Source organism: Convolutriloba macropyga, chromosome 10 (assembly GCF_964194025.1).
Source record: "Convolutriloba macropyga chromosome 10, txConMacr16.3, whole genome shotgun sequence".
Lineage (NCBI taxonomy): Eukaryota > Metazoa > Xenacoelomorpha > Acoela > Convolutidae > Convolutriloba > Convolutriloba macropyga.
The window spans coordinates 2,726,741-2,744,714 of NC_134477.1; the positions used below are offsets into that span (position 1 = coordinate 2,726,741).

Here is a 17,974-nt window from a genome sequence, read left to right on the forward strand (position 1 = left end):
TCCATTGAAATTAGAAACGAAAAAACAACGATACATCGTAGTTCGACGGTTGTACAGACAGGGTGGCCGAGTGGTTAAGGCGTTGAACTGCTAATCCAATACGGTCTCCGTGCGTGGGTTCGAATCCCATCTCTGTCCAAATTTCTTTTAGCAAAGCAAATTTTTTCCAGTGGCTACTTATCAAGTTTTCTGATAAAAGTATTCATCAATTTCCAAATAAACAATCAAGATAAGAAAAAATCAACCGTAGTCAATCTCTGATCAAAAGTCTGCATCTACGGGTCGATTAGAATTAGAATCGACTGAAATCAGAAACCAAAAAGGAATGATAATTCGTACTTCAACGGTTTTACAGACAAGGTGGCCGAGTGGTTTAGGCGTTGGAATGCTAACCCAATCCGATATCTGTTCGTGGGTTCGATTCCCATCTATGTCGCATTTTCTTTTAACAAAGCAAATTTTTTCCAGCGGCTACTTATCAAGTTTTCTGTTAAAAGTATTCATCAATTTCCAAATAAACAATCAAGATAGGAAAAAATCAACAGTAGTCAATCTTGGATCAAAAGTGTGCATCTGCGGGTTGATTAGAACTAGAAAGGACTGAAATCAGAAACCATGAGGAAATTATAATTCGTACTTCCACGCTTTTAGAGACAAGGTGGCCGAGTGGTTAAGGCGTTGAACTGCTAATCCAATACGGTTTCGAGTCCCATCTCTTTCGTATTTTGCTTTAACAAAGCAAATTTTTTCCAGTGGCTACTTATCAAGTTTTCTATCAAAGATTTCTTCATCAGTTTCCAAACAAACTATCAAGATAGGAAAAAAATCAACAGTAGACAATCTGTGATCAAAAGAGTGCATCTACGGGTCGATTAGAATTAGAATCGACTGAAATCAGAAACCAAAAAGGAATGATAATTCGTACTTCAAAGGTTTTACAGACAAGGTGGCCGAGTGGTTAAGGCGTTGAACTGCTAATCCAATACGGTCTCCGTGCGTGGTTTCGAATCCCATCTCTTTCGTATTTTGTTTTAACAAAGAAAATTTTTTCCAGTGGCTACTTATCAAGTTTTCTGTCAAAGATTTCTTCATCAGTTTCCAAACGAACTATCAAGATAGGAAAAAAATCAACAGTAGACAATCTGTGATTAAAAGAGTGCATCTACGGGTCGATTAGAATTAGAATCGACTGAAATCAGAAACCAAAAAGGAATGATAATTCGTACTTCGAAGGTTTTACAGACAAGGTGGCCGAGTGGTTAAGGCGTTGAACTGCTAATAAAATACGGTCTCCGTGCGTGGTTTCGAATCCCATCTCTTTCGTACCCATCCCATCTCTTTTGTTTCAACAAAGCAATTTTTTCCAGTGGCTACTTACCAAGTTTCCTGTCAAAGATTTCTTCGTCAGTTTCCAAACGAACTATCAAGATAGGAAAAAAATCAGCAGTAGTCAATCTCTGATCAAAAGTGTGCTTGTACGGGTGGATTGAAATTAGAATCGATTGAAATCAGAAACGAAAAAGGAAAGATAATTCGTAGTTCGAAGGTTGTACAGACAGGATGCACGATTGGTTAAGGCGTTGAACTGCTAATCCAATACGCTCTCCGTGCGTGGATTCGGATCCCATCTCTGTCGTACTTTTCTTTTAACAGAGCAAAATTTGTCCAGCGGCTACTTATCAAGTTTTCTGTCGAAGATTTCTTCATCAGTTTCCAAACGAACAATCAAGATAGGAATAAAATAAGCAGTAGCCAATCTGTGATCAAAAGTGTGCATCTACGGGTGGATTGGAAGTAGAATCGATTGAAATTAGAAACGAAAAAGGAATAATTCGTGCTTCGACGGTTGTACTGACAGGGTGGCTGAGTGGTTAAGGAGTTGGACTGCTATTTCAATACGGTCTCCGTGCGTGGGTTCGCATCCCATCTCTGTCGTATTTTTCTTTTAACAAAGCAAATTTTTTCCAGCGACTACTACTTATCAAGTTTTCTGACAAAGATTTCTTCGTCTAATTCCAAATATACTACATAAAGATAGGGAAAAAATCAACAGTAGTCAATCTCTGATCAAAAGTGTGCATCTATTGGTGGATTGGAAATAGAATCTATTAAAATTAGAAACGAAAAACCAATAATAAATCGTACTTCGACGGTTGTACAGACAGGGTGGCCGAGTGGTTAAGGCGTTGGACTGCTAATCCAAGACGGTCTCTGTGTGTGGGTTCGAATCACATCTCTTTCGTATTTCTCTTCTAACAAAGCAAATTTTCTCCAGCGACTACTTATCAAGTTTCCTGTCAAAGATTTCTTCGTCAGTTTCCAAAAAAACTATATAAAGATAGGGAAAAAAAATCAACAGTAGTCAGTCTCTGATCAAAAGTGTGCATCTACGGGTGGATTGGAATTAGAATCGATTGAAATCAGAAACGAAAACCAATGATAAATCGTACCTCGACGGTTGTACAGACAGGGTGGCCGAGCGGTTCAGGCGTTGGACTCCTAATCCAATACGGTCTCCGAGGGTGGGTTCGAATCCCGTCTCTGTCGTATTTCTCTTTTAACAAAGCATATTTTCTCCAGCGACTACTTATCAAGTTTTCTGTCAAAGATTTCTTCGTCAGTTTCCAAAAAAAACTATATAAAGATAGGGAAAAAATCAACAGTAGTCAGTCTCTGATCAAAAGTGTGCATCTATTGGTGGATTGGAAATAGAATCTATTAAAATTAGAAACGAAAAACCAATAATAAATTGTACTTCGACGGTTGTACAGACAGGGTGGCCGAGTGGTTAAGGCGTTGGACTGCTAATCCAAGACGGTCTCTGTGCGTGGGTTCGAATCACATCTCTTTCGTATTTCTCTTCTAACAAAGCAAATTTTCTCCAGCGACTACTTATCAAGTTTTCTGTCAAAGATTTCTTCGTCAGTTTCCAAAAAAGCTATATAAAGATAGGGAAAAAATCAACAGTAGTCAGTCTCTGATCAAAAGTGTGCATCTACGGGTGGATTGGAATTAGAATCGATTGAAATCAGAAACGAAAACCAATGATAAATCGTACCTCGACGGTTGTACAGACAGGGTGGCCGAGCGGTTCAGGCGTTGGACTCCTAATCCAATACGGTCTCCGAGGGTGGGTTCGAATCCCGTCTCTGTCGTATTTCTCTTTTAACAAAGCAAATTTTTTCCAGCGACTACTACTTATCAAGTTTTCTGACAAAGATTTCTTCGTCTAATTCCAAATATACTACATAAAGATAGGGAAAAAATCAACAGTAGTCAATCTCTGATCAAAAGTGTGCATCTACTGGTGGATTGGAACTAGAATCCATTAAAATTAGAAACGAAAAAGCAATTATAAATCGTACTTCGACGGTTGAACAGAAAGGGTGGCCGAGTAGTTAAGGAGTTGGACTGCTAAGCCAATACGGTCTCCGTGCGTGGGTTCGAATCCCGTCTCTGTCGTATTTCTCTTTTAACAAAGCATATTTTCTCCAGCGACTACTTATCAAGTTTTCTGTCAAAGATTTCTTCGTCAGTTTCCAAAAAAACTATATAAAGATAGGGAAAAAATCAACAGTAGTCAGTCTCTGATCAAAAGTGTGCATCTACGGTTGATTGGAATTAGAATCGATTGAAATCAGAAACGAAAACGAATGATAATTCGTACTTCGAAGGTTGTACAGACAGGGTGGCCGAGTGGTTAAGGCGTTGAACTGCTAATTCAATAAGGTCTCCGTGCGTGGGTTGGGATCACATCTCTGTCGTATTTTTCTCTTAACGTAGCAATTTTTTTCCTGCGGCTACATATCAAGTTTTCTGTCAAAGATTTCTTCGTCAGTTTCCAAAAAAACTACATAAAGATAGGGAAAAAATCAACAGTAGTCAATCTGTGATCAAAAGTGTACATCTACGGGTGGATTGGAATTAGAATCGATTGAAATTAGAAAGGAAAAAGCAATGATAAATCGTACCTCGACGGTTGTACAGACAGGGTGGCCGAGTGGTTCAGGCGTTGGACTGCTAATCCAATACGGTCTCCTTGCGTGGGTTCGCATCCCATCTCTGTCGTATTTTTCTTTTAACAAAGCATATTTTCTCCAGCGACTACTTATCAAGTTTTCTGACAAAGATTTCTTCGTCTGTTTCCAAATAAACTACATAAAGATAGGAAAAAAATCAACAGTAGTCAATCTCTGATCAAAAGTGTGCATCTACTGGTGGATTGGAACTAGAATCCATTAAAATTAGAAACGAAAAAGCAATTATAAATCGTACTTCGACGGTTGTACAGACAGAGTGGCCGAGTAGTTAAGGAGTTGGACTGCTAAGCCAATACGGTCTCCGTGCGTGGGTTCGAATCCCGTCTCTGTCGTATTTCTCTTTTAACAAAGCATATTTTCTCCAGCGACTACTTATCAAGTTTTCTGACAAAGATTTCTTCGTCATTTTCCAAATAAACTACATAAAGATAGGAAAAAAATCAACAATAGTTAATCTGTGATCAAAAGTGTGCATCTACGGGTGGATTGGAATTAGAATCGATTGAAATTAGAAACGACAAAGCAATGATAAATCGTACCTCGACGGTTGTACAGACCGGGTGGCCGAGTAGTTAATGCGTTGGACAGCTCATCCAATACAATCTCCGTGCGTGGGTTCGAATCTCATCTCTGTCTTATTTCTCTTTTAACAAAGCAAATTTTCTCCAGTGACTACTTATCAAGTTTTCTGTCGAAGATATCTTCATCAGTTTCCAAACGAACTATCAAGATAGGAAACAAATTAGGAGTAGTCAATCTGTGATCAAAAGTGTGCATCTACGGGTGGATTGGAATTAGAACCGATTGAAATTAGAAACGAAAAGGCAGTGATAAATCGTACTTCGACAGTTGTAGAGACAGGGTGGCCGAGTGGTTAGGGCCTTGGACTGCTAATCCAATATGGTCTCCGTGCAAGGGTCGGAATCCCAACTCTGTCGTATTTTTCTCTTGACAAAGCAAATTTTTTCCAGCGACCACTTATCAAGTTTTCTGTCAAAGATTTCTTCGTCAGTTTCCAAATAAACTACATAAAGATAGGAAAAAAATCAACAACAGTCAATCTCTGATCAAAAGTGTGCATCTACGGGTGGATTGGAAATAGAATCAATTGAAATTAGAAACGTAAAAGCAATGATAAATCGTACTACGACGGTTGTACCGACAGGGTGGCCGAGTGGTTAAAGCGCTTGACTGCTAATCCAATAGGACTCCGTGCGTGGTTTCGGATCCCATCCCTGCCGTAACTTTCTTTTAACACAGCAAAATTTGTCCGGCGGCTACTTATCAAGTTTTCTGTCAAGGATTCCTTCATCAGTTTCCAAATAAACTATATAAAGATAAGGAAAAAATCAACAGTAGTCAATCTCTGATCAAAGTGTGCATCTACGGGTGGATTGGAAATAGAATCGACTGAAATCAGAAACGAAAAAGGAACGATAATTCGTATTTCGAAGGTTGTACAGACAGGTTGGGAGAGTGGTTAGGGCGTTGAACTGCTAATCCAATACGGTCTCCGTGCGTGGTTTCGGAACCCATCTCTGTCGTAATTTTCTTTTAAAAGAGCAAAATTTGTCCAGCGGCTACTTGTCAAGTTTTTTGTCGAAGATTTCTTCATCAGTTTCGAAATAAACTATCGAGATAGAAAAAAATAAACGGTAGTCAATCTGTGATCAAAAGAGTGCATCTACGAGTGGATTGGAAATAGAATCGAATGAAAACAGAAACGAAAAAGGAATGATAATTCATGTTTCAAAGGTTGTAAAGGGTTGTACAGACAGGGTGGCCGAGTGGTTAAGGCGCTGAACTGCTAATTCTATACGCTCTCCGTGCGTGGTTTTGGATCCCATCTCTGTCGTAACATTCTTTTAACAGAGCAAAATCTGTCCAGCGGCTACTTATCAAGTTTTTTGTCAAGGATTTCTTCATCAGTTTCCAAATAAACTATCAAGAAAGGAAAAAAATCAACAGTAGTCAATCTGTGATCAAAAGAGTGCATCTTAAGGTGGATTGGAATTAGAATCGATTGAAATCAGAAACGAAAAAGGAATGATAATTCGTGTTTCGAAGGTTGTACAGACAGGGTGGCCGAGTGGTAAAGGCGTTGAACTGCTAATCCAATACGGTCTCCTTGCGTGGTTTCGGATCCCATCTCTTTCGTAATATTCTTTTAACATCGCAAAAGTTGTCCAGCGGCTACTTATCAAGTTTTTTGTCGAGGATTTCTTCATCAGTTTCCAAATAAACAATCAAGAAAGGAAAAAAATCAACAAAAGTCAATCTGTGATCAAAAGAGTGCATCTACGAGTGGATTGGAAATAGAATCGATTGAAAACAGAAACGAAAAAGGAAAGATAATTCGTATTTCGAAGGTTGTACAGACAGGGTGCGGAGTGGTTAAGGCGTTGGACTGCTAATCCAATACGGTCTCCGTGCGTGGGTTCGGATCTCATCTCTGTCGAAATTTTGTTTTAACAGAGCAAAATTTGTCCAGCGGCTACTTATCAAGTTTTTTGTCAAAGATTTCTTCATCAGTTGCCAAACGAACTATCAAGATAGGAAAAAAATAGCGGTAGTCAATCTGTGATCAAAAGTGTGCATCTACGGGTGGGTTGGAATTAGAATCGATTGAGATTAGAAACTAAAAAGGAGTATTTCGTAATTTGACGATTGTAAAGACAGGGTGGCCGAGTGGTTAAGGCGTTGGACTGATAATCCAATACTGTCTCCGTGCGTGGGTTCGAATCCCATCTCTATCGTAACTTTCTTTTAACAAAGCACATTTTTTACAGCTGCTATTATTAAGTTTTCTGTCAAAGATTTCTTCATCAGTTTCCAAATAAAAAATATTAATATAGGAAACAAATCAACAGTAGTCAATCTCTGATCAAAAGTGTGGATCTAAGGGTGGATTGGAATTAGAATCGATTGAAATCAAAAACAAAAAAAAATAATGATAATTCGAATTTCGAAGGTTGTACAGACAGGGTGGCCGAGTGGTTAGGGCATTGAACTGCTGCTAATCCAATACGGTCTCCGTGCGTGGTTTCGGATCCCACCTCAGTCGTAATATTTTTTTAACAGAGCAAAATTTGTCCAGTGGCTACTTATCAAGTTTTTCTCAAAGATTTCTTCATCAGTTTCCAAATAAACTATATAAAGATAGGAAAAAATCAATAGTAGTCAATCTCTGATCAAAAGTGTGCATCACGGGTGAACTGGAATTAGAATCGATTGAAATCAGAAACAAAAAAGAAATGATAATTCTTATTTCGAAGGTTGTAGAGACAGCGTGGCCTAGTGGTTAAGGCATTGAACTGCTAATCCAATACGGTCTCCGTGCGTGGGTTCGGATCTCATCTATGTCGAAATTTTGTTTTAACAGAGCACGTTTATTCCAGCTGCTATTATTAAGTTTTCTGTCAAAGATTTCTTCATCAGTTTCCAAATAAAATATATTAAGATAGGAAAAAAATCAACAGTAGTCAATCTCTGATCAAAAATGTGGATCTAAGGGTGGATTGGAATTAGAATCGATTGAAATCAGAAACAAAAAAAATTAATGATAATTCGAATTTCTAAGGTTGTACAGACAGGGTGGCCGAGTGGTTAGGGCGTTGAAATGCTAATTCAATACTGTCTCCGTGCGTGGTTTCGGATCCCATCTCTGTCGTAATTTTCTTTTAACAGAGTAAAAATAGTCCAGCGGCTACTTATCAAGTTTTTTGTCGAAGATTTCTTCATCAATTTCCAAAAAAATATATCAAGATAGGACAAAAAACAACAGTAGTGAATCTGTGATCAAAAGAGTAAATCTACGGTTGGATTGGAAATACAACCGATTGAAAACAGAAACGAAAAAGGAATGATAGTCACCGTGCCTGGGTTCGAATCCGATCTCTGTCAATTTTTTCCATTAACAAAAAAATGACAAGAGTCTACTTACCAATTTTTCTGTTAAAAAATTTTTCATCAACTTCCAAATAAACAATCAGGATAAGACAAACTCAACAGTAGTCAATCTCTGATCAAAAGTGTGCATCTACGGGTCGATTAGAATTAGAATCGACAAAAATCAGAAACGAAAAAAGAATATTTCGTACTTCGACGATTGTACAGACAGGGTGGCCGAGTTGTTGAGGCGTTGGACTGCTAATCCAATACGGTCTCGGTGCGTGAGTTCGAATCCCATCTCTGTCGTAACTTTCTTTTAACAAAGCACATTTTTTCCAGCGAATACTTATCAAGTTTTCTGTCAAAGATTTCTTCATCAGTTTCCAAATAAAATATATTAAGATAGGAAACAAATCAACAGTAGTCAATCTCTGATCAAAAGTGTGGATCTAAGGGTGGATTGGAATTAGAATCGATTGAAATCAGAAACAAAAAAATTAATGATAATTCGAATTCCGAAGGTTGTACAGACAGGGTGGCCGAGTGGTTAGGGCGTTGAAATGCTAATTCAATACGGTCTCCGTGCGTGGTTTGGGATCCCATCTCTGTCGTAATTTCCTTTTAACAGAGTAAAAATAGTCCAGCGGCTACTTATCAAATTTTTTGTCGAAGATTTCTTCATCAATTTCCAAAAAAAATATCAAGATAGGACAAAAAACAACAATAGTGAATCTGTGATCAAAAGAGTGCATCTACGGTTGGATTGGAAATACAATCGATTGAAAACAGAAACGAAAAAGGAATGATAGTCACCGTGCCTGGGCTCGAATCCGATCTCTGTCAATTTTTTCCATTAACAAAAAAATGACAAGAGTCTACTTACCAATTTTTCTGTTAAAAAATTTTTCATCAATTTCCAAATAAACAATCAGGATAAGACAAACTCAACAGTAGTCAATCTCTGATCAAAAGTGTGCCTCTACGGGTCGATTAGAATTAGAATCGACAAAAATCAGAAACGAAAAAAGAATATTTCGTACTTCGACGATTGTACAGACAGGGTGGCCGAGTTGTTGAGGCGTTGGACTGCTAATCCAATACGGTCTCGGTGCGTGGGTTCGAATCCCATCTCTGTCGCAACTTTCTTTTAACAAAGCACATTTTTTCCAGCGAATACGTATCAAGTTTTCTGTCCAAGATTTCTTCATCAGTTTCCAAATAAAATATATTAGGATAGGAAACAAATCAACAGTAGTCAATCTCTGATCAAAAGTGTGGATCTAAGGGTGGATTGGAATTAGAATCGATTGAAATCAGAAACAAAAAAATTAATGATAATTCGAATTTCGAAGGTTGTACAGACAGGGTGGACGAGTGGTTAGGGCGTTGAAATGGTAATTCAATACGGTCTCCGTGCGTGGTTTCGGATCCCAACTCTGTCGTAATTTTCTTTTAACAGAGTAAAAATTGTCCAGCGGCTACTTATCAAGTTTTTTGTCGAAGATTTCTTCATCAATTTCCAAAAAAAATATCAAGATAGGACAAAAAACAACAGTAGTGAATCTGTGATCAAAAGAGTGCATCTACGGTTGGATTGGAAATACAATCGATTGAAAACAGAAACGAAAAAGGAATGATAGTCACCGTGCCTGGGTTCGAATCCGATCTCTGTCAATTTTTTCCATTAACAAAAAAATGACAAGAGCCTACTTACCAATTTTTCTGTTGAGAAATTTTTCATCAATTTCCAAATAAACAATCAGGATAAGACAAACTCAACAGTAGTCAATCTCTGATCAAAAGTGTGCATCTACGGGTCGATTAGAATTAGAATCGACAAAAATCAGAAACGAAAAAAGAATATTTCGTACTTCGACGATTGTACAGACAGGGTGGCCGAGTTGTTGAGGCGTTGGACTGCTAATCCAATACGGTCTCGGTGCGTGGGTTCAAATCCCATCTCTTTCGTAACTTTCTTTTAGCAAAGCACATTTTTTCCAGCGAATACTTATCAAGTTTTCTGTCAAAGATTTCTTCATCAGTTTCCAAATAAATTATATTAAGATAGGAAACAAATCAACATCAGTCAATCTCTGATCAAAAAAAAAGAATGCATCTACGGGTGGATTGGAAATAGAATCGATTGAAAACAGAAACGAAAAAGGAATGATAGTCACCGTGCCTGGGTTCGAATCCGATCTCCGTCAATTTTTTCCATTAACAAAAAAATGACAAGAGCCTACTTACCAATTTTTCTGTTGAGAAATTTTTCATCAATTTCCAAATAAACAATCAGGATAAGACAAACTCAACAGTAGTCAATCTCTGATCAAAAGTGTGCATCTACGGGTCGATTAGAATTAGAATCGACAAAAATCAGAAACGAAAAAAGAATATTTCGTACTTCGACGATTGTACAGACAGGGTGGCCGAGTTGTTGAGGCGTTGGACTGCTAATCCAATACGGTCTCGGTGCGTGGGTTCGAATCCCATCTCTGTCGCAACTTTCTTTTAACAAAGCACATTTTTTCCAGCGAATACTTATCAAGTTTTCTGTCCAAGATTTCTTCATCAGTTTCCAAATAAAATATATTAGGATAGGAAACAAATCAACAGTAGTCAATCTCTGATCAAAAGTGTGGATCTAAGGGTGGATTGGAATTAGAATCGATTGAAATCAGAAACAAAAAAATTAATGATAATTCGAATTTCGAAGGTTGTACAGACAGGGTGGCCGAGTGGTTAGGGCGTTGAAATGGTAATTCAATACGGTCTCCGTGCGTGGTTTCGGATCCCAACTCTGTCGTAATTTTCTTTTAACAGAGTAAAAATTGTCCAGCGGCTACTTATCAAGTTTTTTGTCGAAGATTTCTTCATCAATTTCCAAAAAAAATATCAAGATAGGAAAAAAACAACAGTAGTGAATCTGTGATCAAAAGAGTGCATCTACGGTTGGATTGGAAATACAATCGATTGAAAACAGAAACGAAAAAGGAATGATAGTCACCGTGCCTGGGTTCGAATCCGATCTCTGTCAATTTTTTCCATTAACAAAAAAATGACAAGAGCCTACTTACCAATTTTTCTGTTGAGAAATTTTTCATCAATTTCCAAATAAACAATCAGGATAAGACAAACTCAACAGTAGTCAATCTCTGATCAAAAGTGTGCATCTACGGGTCGATTAGAATTAGAATCGACAAAAATCAGAAACGAAAAAAGAATATTTCGTACTTCGACGATTGTACAGACAGGGTGGCCGAGTTGTTGAGGCGTTGGACTGCTAATCCAATACGGTCTCGGTGCGTGGGTTCGAATCCCATCTCTTTCGTAACTTTCTTTTAGCAAAGCACATTTTTTCCAGCGAATACTTATCAAGTTTTCTGTCAAAGATTTCTTCATCAGTTTCCAAATAAAATATATTAGGATAGGAAACAAATCAACAGTAGTCAATCTCTGATCAAAAGTGTGGATCTAAGGGTGGATTGGAATTAGAATCGATTGAAATCAGAAACAAAAAAATTAATGATAATTCGAATTTCGAAGGTTGTACAGACAGGGTGGCCGAGTGGTTAGGGCGTTGAAATGGTAATTCAATACGGTCTCCGTGCGTGGTTTCGGATCCCAACTCTGTCGTAATTTTCTTTTAACAGAGTAAAAATTGTCCAGCGGCTACTTATCAAGTTTTTTGTCGAAGATTTCTTCATCAATTTCCAAAAAAAATATCAAGATAGGACAAAAAACAACAGTAGTGAATCTGTGATCAAAAGAGTGCATCTACGGTTGGATTGGAAATACAATCGATTGAAAACAGAAACGAAAAAGGAATGATAGTCACCGTGCCTGGGTTCGAATCCGATCTCTGTCAATTTTTTCCATTAACAAAAAAATGACAAGAGCCTACTTACCAATTTTTCTGTTGAGAAATTTTTCATCAATTTCCAAATAAACAATCAGGATAAGACAAACTCAACAGTAGTCAATCTCTGATCAAAAGTGTGCATCTACGGGTCGATTAGAATTAGAATCGACAAAAATCAGAAACGAAAAAAGAATATTTCGTACTTCGACAATTGTACAGACAGGGTGGCCGAGTTGTTGAGGCGTTGGACTGCTAATCCAATACGGTCTCGGTGCGTGGGTTCGAATCCCATCTCTTTCGTAACTTTCTTTTAGCAAAGCACATTTTTTCCAGCGAATACTTATCAAGTTTTCTGTCAAAGATTTCTTCATCAGTTTCCAAATAAATTATATTAAGATAGGAAACAAATCAACATCAGTCAATCTCTGATCAAAAAAAAGAATGCATCTACGGGTGGATTGGAAATAGAATCGATTGAAAACAGAAACGAAAAAGGAATGATAATTCGTATTTGGATAGTTGTACAGACAAGGTGGCCGAGTGGCTATGGCGTTGAACTGCTAATACAAAAAAGGTCTCCGTGCAAGGTTCCGGATCCCATCTCTGTGGTAATATTCTTTTAACAGAGCAAAATTTGTCCAGCGGCTAATTATCAAGTTTTTCGTCGAGGATTTCTTCATCAGTTTCCAAACCAACTATCAAGAAAGGAAAAAAATCAACAGTAGTTAATCTGTGATCAAAAGAGTGCATCTTAGGGTGGATTGGAATTAGAATCGATTGAAATCAGAAACGAAAAAGGAATGATAATTCGTATTTCGAAGGTTGTACAGACAGGTTGGCCTAGTGGTTAAGGCGTTGAACTGCTAATCAAATACGGTCTCCGTGCGTGGGTTCGGATCCAATCTCCGTCGAAATTGTTTTAACAGAGCAAAATTTGTCCAGCGGCAACTTATCAAGTTTTTTGTCGAAGATTTCTTCATCAATTTCCAAAAAAAATATCAAGATAGGAAAAAAACAACAGGAGTCAATCTGTGATGAAAAGAGTGCATCTACGGTTGGATTGGAAATAGAATCGATTGAAAACAGAAACGAAAAAGGAATGATAGTCACCGTGCCTGGGTTCGAATCCGATCTCTGTCCGTTTTTTCCATTAACAAAAAAATGACAAGAGTCTACTTACCAATTTTTCTGTTGAGAAATTTTTCATCAATTTCCAAATAAACAATCAGGATAAGACAAACTCAACAGTAGTCAATCTCTGATCAAAAGTGTGCATCTACGGGTCGATTAGAATTAGAATCGACAAAAATCAGAAACGAAAAAAGAATATTTCGTACTTCGACAATTGTACAGACAGGGTGGCCGAGTTGTTGAGGCGTTGGACTGCTAATCCAATACGGTCTCGGTGCGTGGGTTCGAATCCCATCTCTTTCGTAACTTTCTTTTAGCAAAGCACATTTTTTCCAGCGAATACTTATCAAGTTTTCTGTCAAAGATTTCTTCATCAGTTTCCAAATAAAATATATTAGGATAGGAAACAAATCAACAGTAGTCAATCTCTGATCAAAAGTGTGGATCTAAGGGTGGATTGGAATTAGAATCGATTGAAATCAGAAACAAAAAAATTAATGATAATTCGAATTTCGAAGGTTGTACAGACAGGGTGGCCGAGTGGTTAGGGCGTTGAAATGGTAATTCAATACGGTCTCCGTGCGTGGTTTCGGATCCCAACTCTGTCGTAATTTTCTTTTAACAGAGTAAAAATTGTCCAGCGGCTACTTATCAAGTTTTTTGTCGAAGATTTCTTCATCAATTTCCAAAAAAAATATCAAGATAGGACAAAAAACAACAGTAGTGAATCTGTGATCAAAAGAGTGCATCTACGGTTGGATTGGAAATACAATCGATTGAAAACAGAAACGAAAAAGGAATGATAGTCACCGTGCCTGGGTTCGAATCCGATCTCTGTCAATTTTTTCCATTAACAAAAAAATGACAAGAGCCTACTTACCAATTTTTCTGTTGAGAAATTTTTCATCAATTTCCAAATAAACAATCAGGATAAGACAAACTCAACAGTAGTCAATCTCTGATCAAAAGTGTGCATCTACGGGTCGATTAGAATTAGAATCGACAAAAATCAGAAACGAAAAAAGAATATTTCGTACTTCGACAATTGTACAGACAGGGTGGCCGAGTTGTTGAGGCGTTGGACTGCTAATCCAATACGGTCTCGGTGCGTGGGTTCGAATCCCATCTCTTTCGTAACTTTCTTTTAGCAAAGCACATTTTTTCCAGCGAATACTTATCAAGTTTTCTGTCAAAGATTTCTTCATCAGTTTCCAAATAAATTATATTAAGATAGGAAACAAATCAACATCAGTCAATCTCTGATCAAAAAAAAGAATGCATCTACGGGTGGATTGGAAATAGAATCGATTGAAAACAGAAACGAAAAAGGAATGATAATTCGTATTTGGATAGTTGTACAGACAAGGTGGCCGAGTGGCTATGGCGTTGAACTGCTAATACAAAAAAGGTCTCCGTGCAAGGTTCCGGATCCCATCTCTGTGGTAATATTCTTTTAACAGAGCAAAATTTGTCCAGCGGCTAATTATCAAGTTTTTCGTCGAGGATTTCTTCATCAGTTTCCAAACCAACTATCAAGAAAGGAAAAAAATCAACAGTAGTTAATCTGTGATCAAAAGAGTGCATCTTAGGGTGGATTGGAATTAGAATCGATTGAAATCAGAAACGAAAAAGGAATGATAATTCGTATTTCGAAGGTTGTACAGACAGGTTGGCCTAGTGGTTAAGGCGTTGAACTGCTAATCAAATACGGTCTCCGTGCGTGGGTTCGGATCCAATCTCCGTCGAAATTGTTTTAACAGAGCAAAATTTGTCCAGCGGCAACTTATCAAGTTTTTTGTCGAAGATTTCTTCATCAATTTCCAAAAAAAATATCAAGATAGGAAAAAAACAACAGGAGTCAATCTGTGATGAAAAGAGTGCATCTACGGTTGGATTGGAAATAGAATCGATTGAAAACAGAAACGAAAAAGGAATGATAGTCACCGTGCCTGGGTTCGAATCCGATCTCTGTCCGTTTTTTCCATTAACAAAAAAATGACAAGAGTCTACTTATCAATTTTTCTGTTAAAAAAATTTTTCGTCAATTTCCAAATAAACAATCAGGATAAAACAAACTCAACAGTAGTCAATCTCTGATCAAAAGTGTGCATCTACGGGTCGATCAGAATTAGAATGGACAAAAATCAGAAACGAAAAAGGAATATTTCGTACTTCGACGATTGTACAGATAGGGTGGCCGAGTGGTTAAGGCGTTGGACTGCTAATCCAATACGTTCTGCGTGCGTGGGTTCGAATCCCATCTCTGTCGTATTTTTCTTTTAACAAAGAACATTTTTTCCAGCGGCTACTTATCAAGTTTTTTGTCAAAGATTTCTTCATCAGTTGCCAAACGAACTATCAAGATAGGGAAAAAATTTGCAGTAGTCAACCTGTGATCAAAAGTGTGCATCTACGGGTGGATTGGAATTAGAATCGATTGAAAACAGAAACGAAAAAGGAATGATAGTCACCGTGCCTGGGTTCGAATCCGATCTCTGTCCATTTTTCCCATTAACAAAAAAATGACAAGAGACTACTTATCAATTTCTCTGTTAAAAAAATTTTTCATCAATTTCCAAAAAAACAATCAGGATAAGACAAACTCAACAGTAGTCAATCTCTGATCAAAAGTGTGCATCTACGGGTCGATTAGAATTAGAATCGACAAAAATCAGAAACGAAAAAGCAATATTTCGTACTTCGACGATTGTACAGACAGGGTGGCCGAGTTGTTGAGGCGTTGGACTGCTAATCCAATACGGTCTCGGTGCGTGGGTTCGAATCCCATCTCTGTCGAAACTTTCTTTTAACAAAGCACATTTTTTCCAGCGGCTACTTATAAAGTTTTTCGTCAAAAAATTTCTTCATCAGTCTCCAAATAAATTATATTAAGATAGGAAAAAAATCAACAGCAGTCAATCTCTGATCAAAAGAATGCATCTACGGGTGGATTGGAAATAGAATCAATTGAAAACAGAAACGAAAAAGGAATGATAATTCGTATTTGGAAAGTTGTACAGACAAGGTGGCCGAGTGGTTAAGGCGTTGAACTGCTAATCCAATACGGTCTCCGTGCCAGGTTTCGGATCCCATCTCTGTGGTAATATTCTTTTAACAGAGCAAAATATGTCAAGCGGCTACTTATCAAGTTTTTTGTCGAGGATTTCTTCATCAGTTTCCAAACAAACTATCAAGAAAGGAAAAAAATCAACAGTAGTCAATCTGTGATCAAAAGAGTGCATCTTAGGGTGGATTGGAATTAGAATCGATTGAAATCAGAAACGAAAAAGGAATGATAATTCGTATTCCAAAGGTTGAACAGACAGGGTGGCCTAGTGGTTAAGGCGTTCAACTGCTCATCAAATACGTTCTCCGTGCGTGGGTTCGGTTTCCATCTCTGTCGAAATTGTGTTTTAACAGAGAAAAATTTGTCCAGCGGCTGTCGTAACTTTCTTTTAAAAAAGCACATTTTTTCCAGCGGCTACTTATTAAGTTTTCTGTCAAAGATTTCTTCATCAGTTTCCAAATAAAATATATTAAGATAGGAAACAAATCAACAGTAGTCAATCTCTGATCAAAAGTGTGCATTTAAGGGTGGATTGGAATTAGAATCGATTGAAACCAGAAACGAAAAAGGAATGATGATTCGTATTTCCAAGGTTGTACAGAAAGGGTGGCCGAGTGGTTAGGGCATTGAACTGCTTGTCCAATACGGTCTCCGTGCGTGGGTTCGAATCCCATCTCTGTCGTAACTTTCTTTTAACAGAGCAAAATCTGTCTTGCGGCTACTTATCAAGTTATCGGTCAAAGATTTCTTAATCAGTTTCCAAATAAAATATCAAGATAGGACAAAAAATCAACAGTAGTCAATCTGTGATCAAAAGAGTGCATCTACGGGTAGATTGGAATTAGAATCGATTGAGATTAGAAACGAAAAAGGATTATTTCGTAATTCGACGATTGTAAAGACAAGGTGGCCGAGTTGTTAAGGCGTTGGACTGCTAATCCAATACGGTCTCCGTGCGTGGGTTCGAATACTATCTCTGTCGTAACTTTCTTTTAGCAAAGCACATTTTTTCCAGCGAATACTTATCAAGTTTTTTGTCAAAGATTTCTTCATCAGTTGCCAAACGAACTATCAAGATAGGAAAAAAATTAGCAGCAGTCAATCTGTGATCAAAATGTGCATCTACGGGTGGATTGGAATTAGAATCGATTGAGATTAGAAACGAAAAAGGATTATTTCGTAATTCGACGATTGTAAAGACAAGGTGGCCGAGTTGTTAAGGCGTTGGACTGCTAATCCAATACGGTCTCCGTGCGTGGGTTCGAATACTATCTCTGTCGTAACTTTCTTTTAAAAAAGCACATTTTTTCCAGCGGCTACTTATTAAGTTTTCTGTCAAAGATTTCTTCATCAGCTTCCAAATAAAATATATTAAGATAGGAAACAAATCAACAGTAGTCAACCTCTGATCAAAAGTGTGCATTTGAGGGTGGATTAGAATTAGAATCGATTGAAACCAGAAACGAAAAAGGAATGATGATTCGTATTTCCAAGGTTGTACAGAAAGGGTGGCCGAGTGGTTAGGGCATTGAACTGCTTGTCCAATACGGTCTCCGTGCGTGGTTTCGGATCCCATCTCTGTCGTAACTTTCCTTTAACAAAGCACATTTTTTCCAGCGGCTACTTATCAAGTTTTCTGTCAAAGATTTCTTCATCAGTTTCCAAATAAATTATATTAAGATAGGAAACAAATCAACATTAGTCAATCTCTGATCAAAAGAGTGCATCTACGGGTGGATTGGAAATAGAATCGATTGAAAACAGAAACGGAAAAGGAATGATCGTGACCGTGCCTGGGTTCCAATCCGATCTCTGTCCAATTTTTCAATTAACAAAAAAAAATTGACAAGAGTCTACTTATCAATTTTTCTGTTAAAAAATTTTTTCATCAATTTCCAAATAAGCAATCAGGATAGGAAAAAATCAATAGTAGTCAATCTCTGATCAAAAGTGTTCATCTATGAGTCGATTAGAGTTAGAATC

The 17,974-nt window shown here is 37.6% G+C and overlaps 1 protein-coding gene and 17 non-coding genes across 20 annotated transcripts in view; 17 read left to right on the forward strand and 1 right to left on the reverse strand.

Moving 5' to 3' along the window:
• LOC142348360 (uncharacterized) overlaps nucleotides 1–17,974 on the reverse strand; it is a 186,246-nt gene that overhangs the window by 76,101 nt on the left and 92,171 nt on the right. The window lies entirely within an intron of this gene.
• Nucleotides 57–138, forward strand: Trnas-gcu (transfer RNA serine (anticodon GCU)). Its single transcript has one exon. It is a non-coding gene; the product is annotated as a tRNA-Ser (tRNA).
• Nucleotides 941–1,022, forward strand: Trnas-gcu (transfer RNA serine (anticodon GCU)). Its single transcript has one exon. It is a non-coding gene; the product is annotated as a tRNA-Ser (tRNA).
• Trnas-gcu (transfer RNA serine (anticodon GCU)) lies at nucleotides 1,854–1,935 on the forward strand. The gene has a single exon. It is a non-coding gene; the product is annotated as a tRNA-Ser (tRNA).
• Nucleotides 2,161–2,242, forward strand: Trnas-gcu (transfer RNA serine (anticodon GCU)). The gene has a single exon. It is a non-coding gene; the product is annotated as a tRNA-Ser (tRNA).
• On the forward strand, nucleotides 2,466–2,547 carry Trnar-ccu (transfer RNA arginine (anticodon CCU)). The gene has a single exon. It is a non-coding gene; the product is annotated as a tRNA-Arg (tRNA).
• Trnas-gcu (transfer RNA serine (anticodon GCU)) lies at nucleotides 2,771–2,852 on the forward strand. The gene has a single exon. It is a non-coding gene; the product is annotated as a tRNA-Ser (tRNA).
• On the forward strand, nucleotides 3,074–3,155 carry Trnar-ccu (transfer RNA arginine (anticodon CCU)). The gene has a single exon. It is a non-coding gene; the product is annotated as a tRNA-Arg (tRNA).
• On the forward strand, nucleotides 3,987–4,068 carry Trnas-gcu (transfer RNA serine (anticodon GCU)). The gene has a single exon. It is a non-coding gene; the product is annotated as a tRNA-Ser (tRNA).
• Trnas-gcu (transfer RNA serine (anticodon GCU)) lies at nucleotides 4,291–4,372 on the forward strand. Its single transcript has one exon. It is a non-coding gene; the product is annotated as a tRNA-Ser (tRNA).
• On the forward strand, nucleotides 6,715–6,796 carry Trnai-gau (transfer RNA isoleucine (anticodon GAU)). The gene has a single exon. It is a non-coding gene; the product is annotated as a tRNA-Ile (tRNA).
• On the forward strand, nucleotides 8,156–8,237 carry Trnas-gcu (transfer RNA serine (anticodon GCU)). Its single transcript has one exon. It is a non-coding gene; the product is annotated as a tRNA-Ser (tRNA).
• Nucleotides 8,987–9,068, forward strand: Trnas-gcu (transfer RNA serine (anticodon GCU)). The gene has a single exon. It is a non-coding gene; the product is annotated as a tRNA-Ser (tRNA).
• On the forward strand, nucleotides 10,351–10,432 carry Trnas-gcu (transfer RNA serine (anticodon GCU)). The gene has a single exon. It is a non-coding gene; the product is annotated as a tRNA-Ser (tRNA).
• On the forward strand, nucleotides 15,112–15,193 carry Trnas-gcu (transfer RNA serine (anticodon GCU)). The gene has a single exon. It is a non-coding gene; the product is annotated as a tRNA-Ser (tRNA).
• On the forward strand, nucleotides 15,639–15,720 carry Trnas-gcu (transfer RNA serine (anticodon GCU)). The gene has a single exon. It is a non-coding gene; the product is annotated as a tRNA-Ser (tRNA).
• Nucleotides 16,892–16,973, forward strand: Trnas-gcu (transfer RNA serine (anticodon GCU)). Its single transcript has one exon. It is a non-coding gene; the product is annotated as a tRNA-Ser (tRNA).
• Nucleotides 17,190–17,271, forward strand: Trnas-gcu (transfer RNA serine (anticodon GCU)). Its single transcript has one exon. It is a non-coding gene; the product is annotated as a tRNA-Ser (tRNA).